The sequence below is a fragment of the Mustela erminea genome, chromosome 18 (assembly GCF_009829155.1).
Source record: "Mustela erminea isolate mMusErm1 chromosome 18, mMusErm1.Pri, whole genome shotgun sequence".
In the NCBI taxonomy this organism is placed as follows: Eukaryota; Metazoa; Chordata; class Mammalia; order Carnivora; family Mustelidae; genus Mustela; species Mustela erminea.
In genome coordinates this window covers 39634876-39648360 of record NC_045631.1, presented here as the reverse complement: position 1 = coordinate 39648360, position 13485 = coordinate 39634876, and the positions used below count along the sequence as shown (strand labels likewise).

The 13485-nt window shown below is 48.0% G+C and overlaps 1 protein-coding gene and 1 long non-coding RNA gene across 6 annotated transcripts in view; one reads left to right on the top strand and one right to left on the bottom strand.

The window, feature by feature from the left end:
* Window positions 1-2589: 2589 nt before the first annotated feature.
* CDK12 (cyclin dependent kinase 12) overlaps window positions 2590-13485 on the bottom strand; it is an 83568-nt gene continuing 72672 nt past the window's right edge. For 4 of the 5 annotated variants that reach the window (XM_032319620.1, XM_032319618.1, XM_032319621.1 and 1 more), the window contains 2 exons: window positions 5728-5822; window positions 2590-3936 (listed from right to left, as the gene is read on the bottom strand). The gene's annotated coding sequence lies outside the window, so the exon portion shown is untranslated. The remainder of the gene's footprint in view (window positions 3937-5727; window positions 5823-13485) is intronic. The other variant, XM_032319619.1, reaches the window with a different exon arrangement.
* On the top strand, window positions 2753-5729 carry LOC116577009. The gene is made up of 3 exons (XR_004280363.1): window positions 2753-2856; window positions 4328-4466; window positions 5108-5729. It is a non-coding gene; the product is annotated as an uncharacterized LOC116577009 (long non-coding RNA).

The window sequence follows — 13485 nt, the reverse complement described above, 5'->3', positions numbered from 1 at the left end:
TATTTATTTACTTATTTATTTATTTAAGAGAGGTAGGGGGAGAGAGTCAGAGATAGCAAGAGAGAGCACTGAGCTGGGTGGAGAGGGAGAAGCGGGCTCCCTGGGAGCAGGGAGCTCTGGGCTTCATCCTAGGACCCTGGGATCGTGAGTTGAAGGCAGGTGCTTAACTGACTGAGCCAATGAGGGGCACCCTCAATCCCATTTTAAAGATGAAGTGTCGGAGGCTCAGAGAAGTAAATGGACTTATCCAAAATCCAATTTTATGTTTTGGACAATCTAGTACTTCTGACTCTGGCCAGCTTTCGTTACAGCATGGTATCTGGAAGGTTAGACCTAAGTAAGGACTTCCCAATACAAATCATGTAGGAAGTGAGCAGAAGGTGTACCTGAAGGAAGAGATGGCCACTTTCCCCTTCTGCTGCCCACTAGCTGGACCCTGTCTGCCTTGTCTGTCCTCACAGGCAGACGTATGTATGAGCAGAGACAGCCAGAAGAGGGGACCTCCAGAGGCCCCTCTGGTTCTGCAATTTGATGTCTCCTGTCTGAAGTTCAGGCACTGTGCCACCCTTCTGGGCAGCTGTAGTTGGCAGGGGGCTGCCAACTGAGGGAGATTCCAGGCTTCTGAAACAAGGGGTCAGGGGTGATAAGGAGGATTAAAGGAGTGGGAAGGGGCTTTGGCAAAAGAAAGTTTGAGTCAATATCTTTAGGAAGACTGGGTTTCATCTTTCCTTCTTTTGTCCACCTCTTTTCTGCACGGTTCAGGTGAGAAATTCGTGCTAGGACCTGGGATGGGCTCGGAGACCATTGGGAAGGCAAAAATCATGCTGGCTTTATAGCTAGACCCATCTGGTTTCAAATCCTGGCTCTGTCACTTCTCAGCTATGTGACCTTGGGGAAGTGATTCAATCTCCTTGAGCCTCATTCAGTTTCCTCATCTGTAGAGTAGAGGCATTGATAACCACATTTCAGGGAACCTGGGAGGCTCAGTAGGTTAAGCATCCAACTCTTGGTTTCGGCTCAGGTCCTGACCTCATGGGTCATGAGACTGAGCCCTGGATTTTGAGACTGAGCCCTCCGCCAGGCTCTGTACTCAGTGGGAGTTTGTTTGGATATTCTCTCCCTCTGCCCTTTCTCCACTCGCTCCCTCTCTCTCTCAAACAAACAAATAAATAAATATTTAAGTAAATGAGTCTTTTTAGAAAATCGATTTTTCAGGGCTATTGAAGATTGAAAAAAATTAATCTATGATGTCTAGCACATGGTAGATGCTTAACAAATGGTAATTTTAAAGATGTCTTCATTTATCTTGATAGTCTGATAGTGGCTCCCAAAGATATGTCCACCTCTTAATCCCTGGAACCTGTGAATTTTACCTTATCTGGAAAAAAAAAAAAAAAAAGATCTTTGTGGATGTGATTAAAAATCTTGAGATGCAGAGATTATCCTGGATCATCTGGGTGGGCTTTCAATGCTACCACAAGTGTCCGTATAAGAGAGAGAGGGCAAGGCAGATTATACAGACAAGAGAGAATAGAAGGTGATGTAAAGACAGAGGTAGAAATTGGAGTGAGGCAGTTACAAGCAAAAAAAAAAAAAAAAAAAAAAAGCCAACAGCCACTAGAAGCTGAAAGAACAAATTCTTCTTTAGTGCCTGAGAGAGAGCACGGTCCTGCTGACACCTTGATTTTCACCCATTGAAACTGATGTTGAACTCCTGGCTTCCAGAAATGTAAGAGAATAAATTTCTTTCTTTCTTTCTTTCTTTTTTTTAAACAACCAAGTTTGTGATGATTTGTTACAGCAGCCTTGGAAAACTAATACATTTACACTGGAGATTCCGTCTTGAACTAAACCCAGTACCTTCCCTCTATGAGTTCACAGTCCAATGGGAAATGAGAGAAGTAAACAGTGCATAGGGATGCCCAGAGGTGGAAGAGGCCCTGATGCCAGGCCAAGAGTTGGAGAAGGGGCTAGCCAGGGTAGGGGCTAAAGCAGGAAGGCCATTCCAAGGAGAGGAAACCCTGTGGGTAAAAGAGTGGGAGAGAATATTGTCTTCAGGAGACTGTCCACGTTTGGGATGGCGGGTGCATGGGCATGACGGGCATGGCATTGCAGAACTGGTGAGGTAAGTGGCACAGGCAAGAGGGCCAAGTAGTTTCCACCCCAGAATGGAATCAACCCTCCAACTCATGCAGCACTGGGCCCCACATCAGAAAACTTGAGACTGTCAGTACTGGTCAGAGGCCTTAGGACCATCCAGGCCAGTCCTCCCATTTCACACACAGGGAAATTGAGGCCCATAGAAAATGAGTGCATCCAGGGAATAAGCTACAAGATGGCTGCACTCTGGCCTCTTTTTTGAGCCTGGGTATTCCATGTCTGTTGGTCTCAGAGATGCTGCCTGGTGGACCCTCTGTAGCCCACATCCAAAAACACAGTGGTCTCTAAACAAAGAGGGGGTGATTTGCATATTATTTGCATATTGCTAATTAGATGAGAGAGGCAGACTCACTTAGCCTCCTCCCTTCATGTCCCCCTGTCCTATGTCACTCGCATTGAGTTCTTCTTCCTCATCCATCTCTCTCTCTCTTTTTTAAAGTAGGTTTCATGCCTAGCATGGACCCCAGTGGGGAGCTTGAACTCACGACCCTGAGATCAAGACCTGAGCTGAGATCAAGAGTCAGATGTTCAACCAACTGAGCCATCCAGGTGCCCCAGGGCTTTTTCGTCCATCTCTTGACCTCAGCAATTTCTCCCATAATTCTAGCCCAAGCCTCACCCCTCAAGGCCTCTTACCCAGCCCCAGTACAACTCCTATTGTATGAAGTTTTTGATCCAGACTAGAAGAAGTACCTGGTGGGTCTTTGGTATATCTAGTCTGGGTGGGGGATCTGGGAGCAGGTTATGGTGGAAAGGGAGGTAGTGGGTGCTCCAGCTTGAAGTGGGGAGCAGAGAGCCCTGCCTCCCTGTAGCCCAGGGGCCATCTGAATGGGGCTATGGGGTGAGGGAGGAGGTCCTCCTTGGGGATCTGGTGGGCAGGTGCCAGCTGCATGCCCCAGGCCTGCCCCAAGCCTCTTGGCTGGCAGCCACACCAGTCCGTGAAGGAGCTGGCTTCTTTGAGAGAGGGGGATTCCTGGGGAAGGTCAGAAAGCATCCCTTGGCCTGGCAGTCTAAAATGGGTAAGGCTGAGGTTACCATGAGAATCACTGTGGATCCTCCAGTAGGGATAGCACATCCAGATTCTTGCATCTGTCATCAGCCCAGCTCAGAAAATTGTGAGGCACTGTGCTAAACAGTGTCTCCTTGAGGGTAGGCACTTGACAAATGTTTTCTTTATAACGAGGGGCCACTTGTCTCCTGGAAACAGGTAAGAAGGAAAGGGGGTCACAGAGAGGCACAGATTCTGCCTCTCTCACCTCCCATTAGCCTCCTCTTCCCTCTTAAATCAAGTCTGTGCCCAGTGCTTCTCCCAAATGAGATGTCTGAGCCTGTCATCTGCTGGCCACCAGAGAAGGGACCACACTGCAGCCAGGACAGGTGCATAGGATGAGCACAGGTATCCCCAGCCCCTCTCCTGGAAGAGTCACTATGAGGCTTTGTCATCACCGTGGCTGACTCAAGGTAGCTGCCAGGAGCTGGGGAACATTGGTGCATTAGGATTCATGGAAAAAGCTGGGGCACAGCTCAGGCTAACAACCTGAAGGTCAGTGGTCTGGATGTAGGAAGACTGCCCTGCACATGTGAATCATTCTTCTCCATGCATGGGTGATAAGTGAGCGTGTGTGCACGTGCTGCAGAGGGCCTCAGCAAGCATCCTGACCTGCACACACAGCTGCATGCACATATCCGGCGTATGCAAGTGTATGCCTGCATATGAGTGTCCTTATGGAGTCCCACCTTCTCTCTTCTCTGCTCTGGGTCTTCTCTTCTTGTTTCCTGGTAAAATGGGAAGAGGGGTAGGAATGTCAGTTTCACCAGCCCCAGCCCTGCTCCCTTGTGTTGAAGGTCCCTGCCTCCTTTTGCCCATGACAGCAACTGGTGGATTTCTTGGTCTGGGCTGAGGGATCACAGCTCCTTATTGGCTTTGATGTCCGTCTTACATCAATTCCTCTGCCCTGGTAATTCCCTCATCCCCTAGTGTGTCCCATGCTTCTCCCTCATCTAGTGTCCAAGTCCAGGGGAGAGGCAAGAAGAGGTAGGGTGATGCTACAGGAGTGGGAGTAGGAAGGGTGCATACTGCTTGATTTTGCCTGGGTCCCTCTGGAGCACTGCTGCTCATTTAAAATTCCGATTTAAAGCCGAGCGGCTCTTTAAATTTCCACATTAGCATGCCGCCCTGATGCCAGGCCAAGATGTTGGGATGGATTTGGCAGGAACGCCTCCAACAGCGGCAAGCAGCAGCATTTGCCAGCAATAAAACAACGCATGAATAAAAGAAGGCCGGCTTGGCAGCAGCAGCAGCCCAGGTAGCCGGGTGAGCCCAGGAGGGGCCTTCATATTTGGGGGCTCAGAGGCATAAAGATCTGTGCAGGGGCATGCGTGAGAATAGGCCTCTGTGGCTGTCTTGACCCCCTCACCCTCAATCTGTGCCTGCAGTGGAATCTGGGGTGAGGGCCCAGACAGGATTGGGGTTTCTCCCCTGTGCCTGTCTCACCTCCCTCCCTCCAGGCTTATCTTCTTCGAGGAGACAGATGTTGCCTTTGATGAGGACATAGGGACTTGGCCCAGAGCCTGAGTTGTCCTACTTCATTAGGGGCCCAAAGAACAGGTGGGGTCAGAGAGAGCAACACTGCCTAAAGTGGCTTCCAGATCCATGACCCCAAGTACCTGGGTGCTGAGGGGTACTGTCAGGACAAGGGACTGGGTGAGGACCGGGTACTGATGGCGAGCTGGGAGGAAGAGATGCTCTGGGATGGGCTGTTGGCTAGAATGAGAAACAGCCAGGGAGAGCAAGGGGCTGCCACCCATGGCCTAACATTAACTTCTTGCAGATTTGGGTATTTTGTTTGAGGTCAGATGGCAAAGGCAGCAAAGAGGTCAGGTAAAGCCCCTGGGGTGAACACTGGGCACCTCCCAGAGGTCATTCTGTCCACTCCCTGCTTCCCAGGGTCCAGAGTACAGCCTCAAAGGACTTGAGGCTACTGGCTCCTGTGTTCCTCTGATCCCATCACCTGGCTGAGGCTCATCCACATTACCCCGGATGTTTCAAGGAACAAGCAGATTGTCTTGCTCTCACCATCTACCCCTCCCACTTGGTCAAACGATCTTCTTCCCTGAAGTCCAGGGGAAGAGGACAGAAGCAAACAAAGGAGTGGCAACAGATGGTCTCTGCAGTCTCAGCTAAGGGAGAAAAGAGGGGTTTTCTGCAGAGCACTCTTTTCCGATGGAACTCCTCTCCTCCAGCTCACGAGTGATTTCAGGCACAAATGGAGAGAAGTTATTGGGACTTTGAACTCTCTCCATTCCTGGAGAAGCTAGAGAGCATACAGGCAGGTCCAGGTGCTAGTAAGGCAGGGAGCCCATATTCTGGAACTTGGTTTATTCCAGTCCTGATGTTTTTGTCTTTTCCCCCAAGAAGAATGAGGTGGCCTGACCTCTCAGGCACCCTGTTCTCTGGTCCACACATTAGGGGTACATCCACTCTGGGGTGAGGATATGGCTAAGAACTGAGCTTAGGCCAGAGTGATGTCCTTTTGTGATTTATTCATTCATTCAACAAATATTTACCAAACAGCTGCTGTATGTTAGGCACTGTGCTGGGCACTGGGAGCACATTGGTGAATATAGACAGACGTGGTCACTGTCTTCGTGGAACTTTCCATCTGGTGGAGGAAATAGGATTATTATTCAAATGACTGCACAAATAAGTGTGAAATCACTGTGCTAAGTGCTCTGAAAGAAGAATATATAGTGCCGTGAAAGTATATAATCAGGGGACTTGGCTGAGCCCAAGGAGTTGAGGATGAGCTTGCAAAAGAGACAGAGAAAGAGCAGCCAGAGTGGTAGGAGAATTGGGAGTGAAATCATAGAATCAAAGGAGAAGTTGGTCAACTGTGCTGAGAGATGCTAAGAGCTCATGAGACACCTATTCACCCTGACTCCTCACCTGCTAGTTTTAAGTACAGGTATGGAAAGGCTCTGGCATTGTGCCTGGCTCACAGTTGGTGCTCTGTATAATGTTAGCTCCCTTCTCCCCCTCCCCAAGCTGAGCCTCCCTCTAGGGACCCCAGATTTCTGGAACAAAGGAGCTGCCTAGTCTTAGCCTCCTCAGTCAATTCAGGCCCCAAACCCCAGCCATCCAGTCCTCAGCGAGGGACTCTGCGTGCCAACCCCCCCACCCCCGCCTCTCCTCTACTAGTCCTTCACATGGAGCCCTACCATTCCCTAACATACTTTCCCCTCTGCATTGGTTTTCCATGAAGACGGGCTGGGGTCTAGGTCTCAGAGAAAGACGTGACTCTGGCTCTGCTTCTGGGCTGAGTCTGAGAAGGGAAGAGCGCTGGAATCCTCAGCAGCTCCCAAAGCTGCCCGGGGTGAATCTCAGTGTCTTAGGTAGGGAGCGGGAGTAGTGGGGAGATGGGAAGGGGGGCTGCCCACCCAAGGCGGCGTAGAGCCCAGAGCCTTTTCCATCGCAGACACCCCATCTGTCTCCCACAGAAGGCTCGGGTTGGAGGAGGTGCTGAAAAGGGGGGTATGGAGGGTGAAATTGTACAGTCTGTGATCTAGCATGACGACAGTGAAGGTGCTGACTGGGAGGGGTCAGGGTAGGGTGTCAGCTGGGAGAACTAGAGGTCAGAATCTGGGATTGGAGGTGGGGAAGATGATAGGGATGTTCTGTGCCACTTTCCTTAAAGAGCCCTGTGTTTCTGATTTTGATTTATAGCTCCCCATCTGACTGACCATAGAGCAAAGTATCACACCCCTCTGGCCAAGAAACTATTGGTGTTCCTAAGCCAAGGCAAGGGCTGGATTCATGATGCCCCCCTGCTCCCAGCAGTCCGACCTTTTCCAGACCTTAAAATAATATTTATTTAAATGTGGCAGTTTTCAGAGTGTTTCCTTTCAATATCGCTTTAACTGATCCCACTAAAGTCTAGGGAGGTAAACATTGTTATTTTTGATCTACAGACAAAGCAATGAGAAGTTTTATTTTTATTTTAGTTGGAAAGTACGCATGTGCACAAGTGGAATGGGGGGTTCAGGGGGGTTGGAGGGAGAGGGAGAATCTTAAGCAGGCTCCATGGCCAGTGTCGAGACCAAAGTGGGGCAATCTCACGATCCTGAGATCATGGCCTGAGTCGAAATCAGGAGTTGGATGCTTAAGCAACTGAGCCACCAGGTGCCCCAACAAGGAGGTTAAGAGATTAAATGAATAACTTGGATCACAGTTGAGTAAGGAGAGGGGGCCCTAATCCAGGTGTTCCGACATGCACCTACTAGGCTATACTTATACCTTCCTTGCTCCTCATTTTTGATGATACTCTATATCTCCCACTGCTGGGTCAGTTGGGGTTCTCTAGTAGATAACTCAGAAGAATTCCTTCCCTGTGACTGACAAACTTTGGGAGAGACCCAGGCCTGGTGGACATACATTTATACAGCCCTCACTCTTGGAAACCAACTTCTAGACACTAGGAAACTGGACTTCTCAAGAGGGATGGGCCTCTCACATAAATATGAGGGGGCTCTAGACAGGAAAAGGGGACAAGGCAAGGGATGGGGACTGAAAAGTGCCAGCCCAGTTAGTTGTTCTGTTAGGGTCCACTCCAGGTCCTAAGTGGACACTTGGGAATCCCTATGGACATCCCCTCCCCACATTCCAAGTTCTAAATACTTCCCCCCCCCACCCTGCCTATATTTAAGAGAATATGATCCCACAGCTTCCCTACCTACTCCAGTCCTTTCTCCCACTCTTCCCTGTTTGGAAGTTCTTCCTCCGATGTAACTTTTTTCCTTCAGGCTGCAGCTTAATCCCTCTAAAAGCCCTCTAAAACAGGTGCCAAGGGAACCCAAGACAGGGCTTGAGTTATTAAATATAAATAGACAGGGGAGGGGAACTGAATATAGACAGATATTTTATCTCTTAGTCCCTGCAAGTTATTGGGAAGAAGGCACTAGTGGTTGCTAAGCAACAGGTCTCCACAGAGGACAAGGCACAGAGGAAAAAGCCTCTTTTGAATATTGAGGTGAAAGGGTAGGGAAGGTGGGGGTCAAAGGGCTATGGACTGGCAGGCAAGGCTGCGGGAATGATTGGTTCGTCCTCCAAGAACAGCTCTATTCCCTCAGGCCTTGGTAAACTCCGCCTTTACAGCCTTCCGGATTGGTGGAAGGAGGAAGGCCTCAGGCTCTCCTCCCTTCCTGCCAGGAGGAGGGAACCTGGTTTCCATAGCAACCCAGAAACAATCCTGGCCTTGTTTTGCTTATGGCTTTTCTATAACCCCTCAAGGAGCACCGATGGTCATGGACTCCTTTCTCTGACCCCCAACTTCTGATTTGGGGGGGGCATAGAAATATTAAGGGTGGGAATGCCGCTGAGCTGGCCTCACGGGGCCCTGAAGTGACCTATTAAGACTAAAGAGGGAGTGACTTTTTGGGGAAAGGGCTTTCAAGCGTCCTCTGATCTCTGCACCTCCTAAGGGACTACAAAAAGCAAGGGCAAATGGTGGCATCAGATGCAAATTCTATGTCCAGGCTTGCTTTCTAAAGAGTGAGTACAGGCTGGGGTTGAAGGTCAGGAGAGAATGAGAGGGCAGGGTCTTTTGTGCCCCTTGGCGACCCAGACTCCTACCCTCTCCTCAACCTAAAGTCCACTGTTGTCAAGACCCGAGAATGGAGATATAGAACATTAACGTATGTCAAGTATAAGTGAGTGGCACCGAGGGGCATAATCTGTTTTTCTAATATGACCACAAGCAGAGTGTTAGGAGAATTAGGCCGACAGCTGCTGGTACCCCCCCCTTCCACCCCTCCCTCCTCGCTCTCCCTCTCCCTTCCTCCTCGGCGTTTGCACACACCAATGGCAGCCGAGCCCTGCTCGAGATTTCTCTTAATCATCCTCCGCCATCCTGCGCTCTTTCCGCAGGCGGTGCTGCGAAGCCGGCAGAGCCCCGCGTCACACCTTACTGCTCTCTGAGATTGCTCCACAGAGAGCTCAAGGAGATGGCAATTCGGCGCTGATGCCGGCTGGCAGCAGTTGGGAGAGGGGAAGGAGGAGAGAGAGGGAGGAGGGTAGGGGGGAAAAAGTTGGCACGGATACCAAGTTTTTCCCTAGAGAGACATGGTGGGGGGGGGTGGCAAGAGAAGAAGAGAGAAAATGACACAGAGAAAAAGAAACAAGGAAAAAGAGGCAGAGAGGCAGAGACAGAGGATTAAAGTTCTCAGACATTCACATGTGGGCAACTCTAGCCTACCTCAACATAGGACCCTCTAAAGATCACACCACCCAGCTGGAGTTCCCAGACACCCACCACCGCCACACACCAAACACGTGCGCGCGCATACACACGTACACACACACGCCCAGCCAACCTGGAAGTCAAAGCGGCCCAGACATGTTGTGTGTATTCGTGCAAGTGTGTGTGTGTGTGTGTGTGTGTACGCCTGTATGTTGTCTCTGTTTTGGATCGCAGTAGAATGCAGTATGTAAATGAGATGGTTATTACCGCAATGTTCATCAAGCTGAGCCGAGAAGACATTAATAGCCTGATGAATATGCATGTGAATTTGTTAATTAAGTTAATTATTCTGCTGAAAATGCATTCGTCTTCCAAGGACATTTTCCCAATGATTTTTACATGCTCTAGCCATTAGTCATGCTATATTTTATCAGGGAAATGAGTTTGCTTAAGTTGTAAAAAAAAAAAAAAAAAAAAAAAAAAAAGATGGAGTGAGAAGAGAAATAGAGAAAGAAAGGAAGAGGGGGAAAAAAATGAAAGAGGAAAGAAAGAGGAAAATGTGTTGGAGTTGAGAGTGGGAAGGCATCTGAGGCCGGGTTGAAGTTTGAGGCCCAGCTGGGCTTTTGAAGCCTGCCCTCGATTTTTATGGGTATCTCACTCTACAATTTTTTGCCCTTTTTTTTTTAATGACAAACTTTTTTTTTTCCAGTGCCAAATTTCCAACACATTAATTAATTGTTGTAGCCAATTAACTGTAGTTGTGCAAATGAGTTTAGCACTAATTACCATGCAGTGCCTGTAATCACATAAAAAACTTGCTGAGAAAGAGAGAGAGAGGAGAAGAGAAAGAAGGAATGGGAAGGCAGTGGTGGCAGGAGAGAAGGGGACCTGGAGTAGAGGGGCAGCCAAGGGAAGGAAATAAGCAGGCGTTCTGAGAATTCCTGGTTAGAAGCCATCTTGGCTTGGAGAAAAAGGAGCTGTCTCCCAGCCACATTCAGGACCTCCGACAGTCAGGAAATCTCAGTGGGAGTAAGATTCAGGAAAGAGTGATCTCCCTTTGTCTAAGAACTTCCAGCCAAAAGACACAAGTTCAGAATGGTATCTCTGGTTGTTTCAAAGATACAGCGTAGTTCTTACACATTCTGAAGGCCCCAGTGTTTATCCTCCATGGCTGGAATGACTGGGCAAGGGTGGTGGGTGTGACTGGGAGATGTGCCATTTCTTGTGGGCCAGGGGAGATGGAGAAGAGTGATATGTGCTCTGAGCCTGGTTCTAAAGCCATGAGTACATAGGGAAAATTGTTATGAGTCCACAGGCACTGGAATAGGCCAATGGAGCAATGATAACATCAGCTATAAAAGAGCCAGTTCCAGCAGGAGGTGGGAAGAGGCAGCCTTTGGCCAGACATAGCTCCCAGGAGAGGAGCCAAACCTTCTCTCCCACAAGTTGGCATCTCTACCACCCATCAGGTCTGGGCCAACTCTAGGTTTCCACCTGTCAGCTTCAACCAGTGCCCACAGGCTGAGGGACAGACCAAATGATTTCTCCAACTCCTTCTGATTTCGCTGTCCGTGACTTCAGCTGGAGGTAAAGAACAGTTGTAAAGCGAGGACTAAGCGCCGGACTGGCCTTTTGCTTCTACTCTGCTTGCCCCCTATACCATGTCCTAAACACTGGGCCTGCCCAAGGGATGTGTGCGTGCGTGTGTGTGTGTGTGTGTGTGTAAATAACCTGTAGCTCCCCCACCCCCCCAAAAAAAGTGCTTATTGCCCTTGCTCCTCTAGAACAGAGCTCACTCATCATGGCCTGCTTCCTCAGACCTCATCAGAGGCACATTCAGCTTCACACTTCCATAGGGGACCTTAGCCACACATCCTCTCCTAGACACCCAAAGGCTTCCTTTCTGATTCCAGGTCCCAGGTCTGTGGGCAGATTAGTCATGGGCTCTATCCACTTCAGCCTTGTTCTTCCCTGGCACAGGGGAAACAATTTCAAAGGCACATGCCATATTGCTCCCTGCTCTATGACACTGCTATTCCTCTAAACTATGAGTCAAAGTTAGCTGTGAACACCTGAATTGACCCAAGCTGCTCCAGTGCTCTTTTTGCCTCCAACATCTTTTGGTTCTGCCCACACCCTATTCCCAGCAATGTTTGTCAAGGTCTGAGAAAGTCTGGTGCAGTAGAAAGAGCCCTATTAGCTTGGGTTCCAGGCTCTTCTTTGCCATTTAACATGTAATCATGGGAAAATTATTTACTATGAGCCTCAATTTTCCTCATCTATGAAATGAAAATAATAATAGTGCCATGCGTGAAGGTTAAAGAAGCTTGATAATTGTGAGTATAAAATAGCACACCAAGTAAAATGAGCTACTTCATTAATTGGTAGTGAGTACAAAGTGAGAGGACAAAGTGCCCTTTAACAGGTGAATGGTTAAACAAACTGTGGTCCATGTGGTCCATGGTATGCCATGGAATAAACAAAAGGAACAAACTAGGATACATACAAAAACTTGGATGGATTTGGTGAGTGAAAAAAGCCAACCCTAAAAACTTACACACTGTATGACTCCATTTTTGAAATGACAACATTTCAAAAAGTGGAGGAGAAAAGTGGTTGCTAAGGGTTATGGAGGGTGTGAGGTAGGTGTGATTATAAAAGGGCAACATAAGGAATCTTTGTGGTGCTGGAACTGTTCAATGCCTTGACTCTAGAGGTAGATATACAAATTTACACATGTAAACACCCCTTTGTAGTATTTCTTAAAACTGCATGTGAATCTATAATTATCTCAATTAAGAAAAAAAAAAAAAGCTAGATTACTAATGTCTCTCAGTTGGGCCAAGGAGAGAAAAGGGGCTGCCCTTGTGTTTCACTGCAGAATTCCAAAGAGAAAAATTTAAAAAACATTATTATCCTTAGTGTACATCTATAAAGTGACCATAATCATAGGGAAGAGGGGATATTTGTATCTGTTGATCTACTAATTCTACTTTATAGAATTTACTATAAAAATGCATGAAGGGGGACACCTGGGTGGCTCATTCGGTTAAGTGTCTGCCTTTAGTTCAGGTCATGGTCCCAGGATCCTGGGATCGAGTTCTGCATTGGGCTGCTTGCTCGGTGGGCAGCCTGCTTCTCCCTCTGCTTGTGCTCTCTCTCTCTCTCTGACAAATAAATAAATAAAATCTTTTTAAAAATGCATGAAGGTTTATGTGTTAGAATGTTCATTCTGGTATTATTTATAACAGTAAAATACTTAAATGATTAAAAATAGGGGATGAGTCTTCTAAATCATACATATTTGGGTGATGATACTCTATAAACTTTAAATTTGCCTTAAAAAATACATTCAGTACAATGCCTGGCACATAGTAGGCACTCAGTAAATGGTAGTTCTCTTCACTTCACTGGGACATGCTGGGTATTAAAAGAGCTAATGCAGGTTGGGACGCCTGGGTGGCTCAGTTGGTTGGACGACTGCCTTTGGCTCAGGTCATGATCCTGGAGTCCCGGGATCGAGTCCCACATCGGGCTCCCAGCTCCGTGGGGAGTCTGCTTCTCCCTCTGACCTTCTCCTCGCTCATGTTCTCTCTCACTGTCTCTCTCTCAAATAAATAAATAAAATCTTTTAAAAAAAAAAAAGAGCTAATGCAGGTAAATGTGCTTGACAAACTGTAAAGTGCCTGGCAAATGCTAGATGTTGCTATCCTAATGGCTATCTCTCACAGCTCCATCTTAGATGATGAAGTTGTACTTCTAGGCAGAACACTGCCTAATGTGCTCCTGGTTTGAAGCGTGGGAATGGCAGAGTCTGAGTCAAGGGATTGGGGCTATTTCCTTTCCAGGAGACTGCCACCCCTTGCTCCACATCATGAAGACAATCACGGACATTCTTCCCAGCATACCTACATTCAGTTACTTGGCCTATAATTTCAGAGGATTCATGGAGTCTTTGAAGCAATGTCAGCTCTGGTGACTCCATAAAAGTAACAATTTATTGTCTCAAACACTGAGCACCTAGTAAGTATGAGGTGGCATCCTAGGTGTTTTACACACATTACTTCATTAAATGTTCTCTATGACCTTA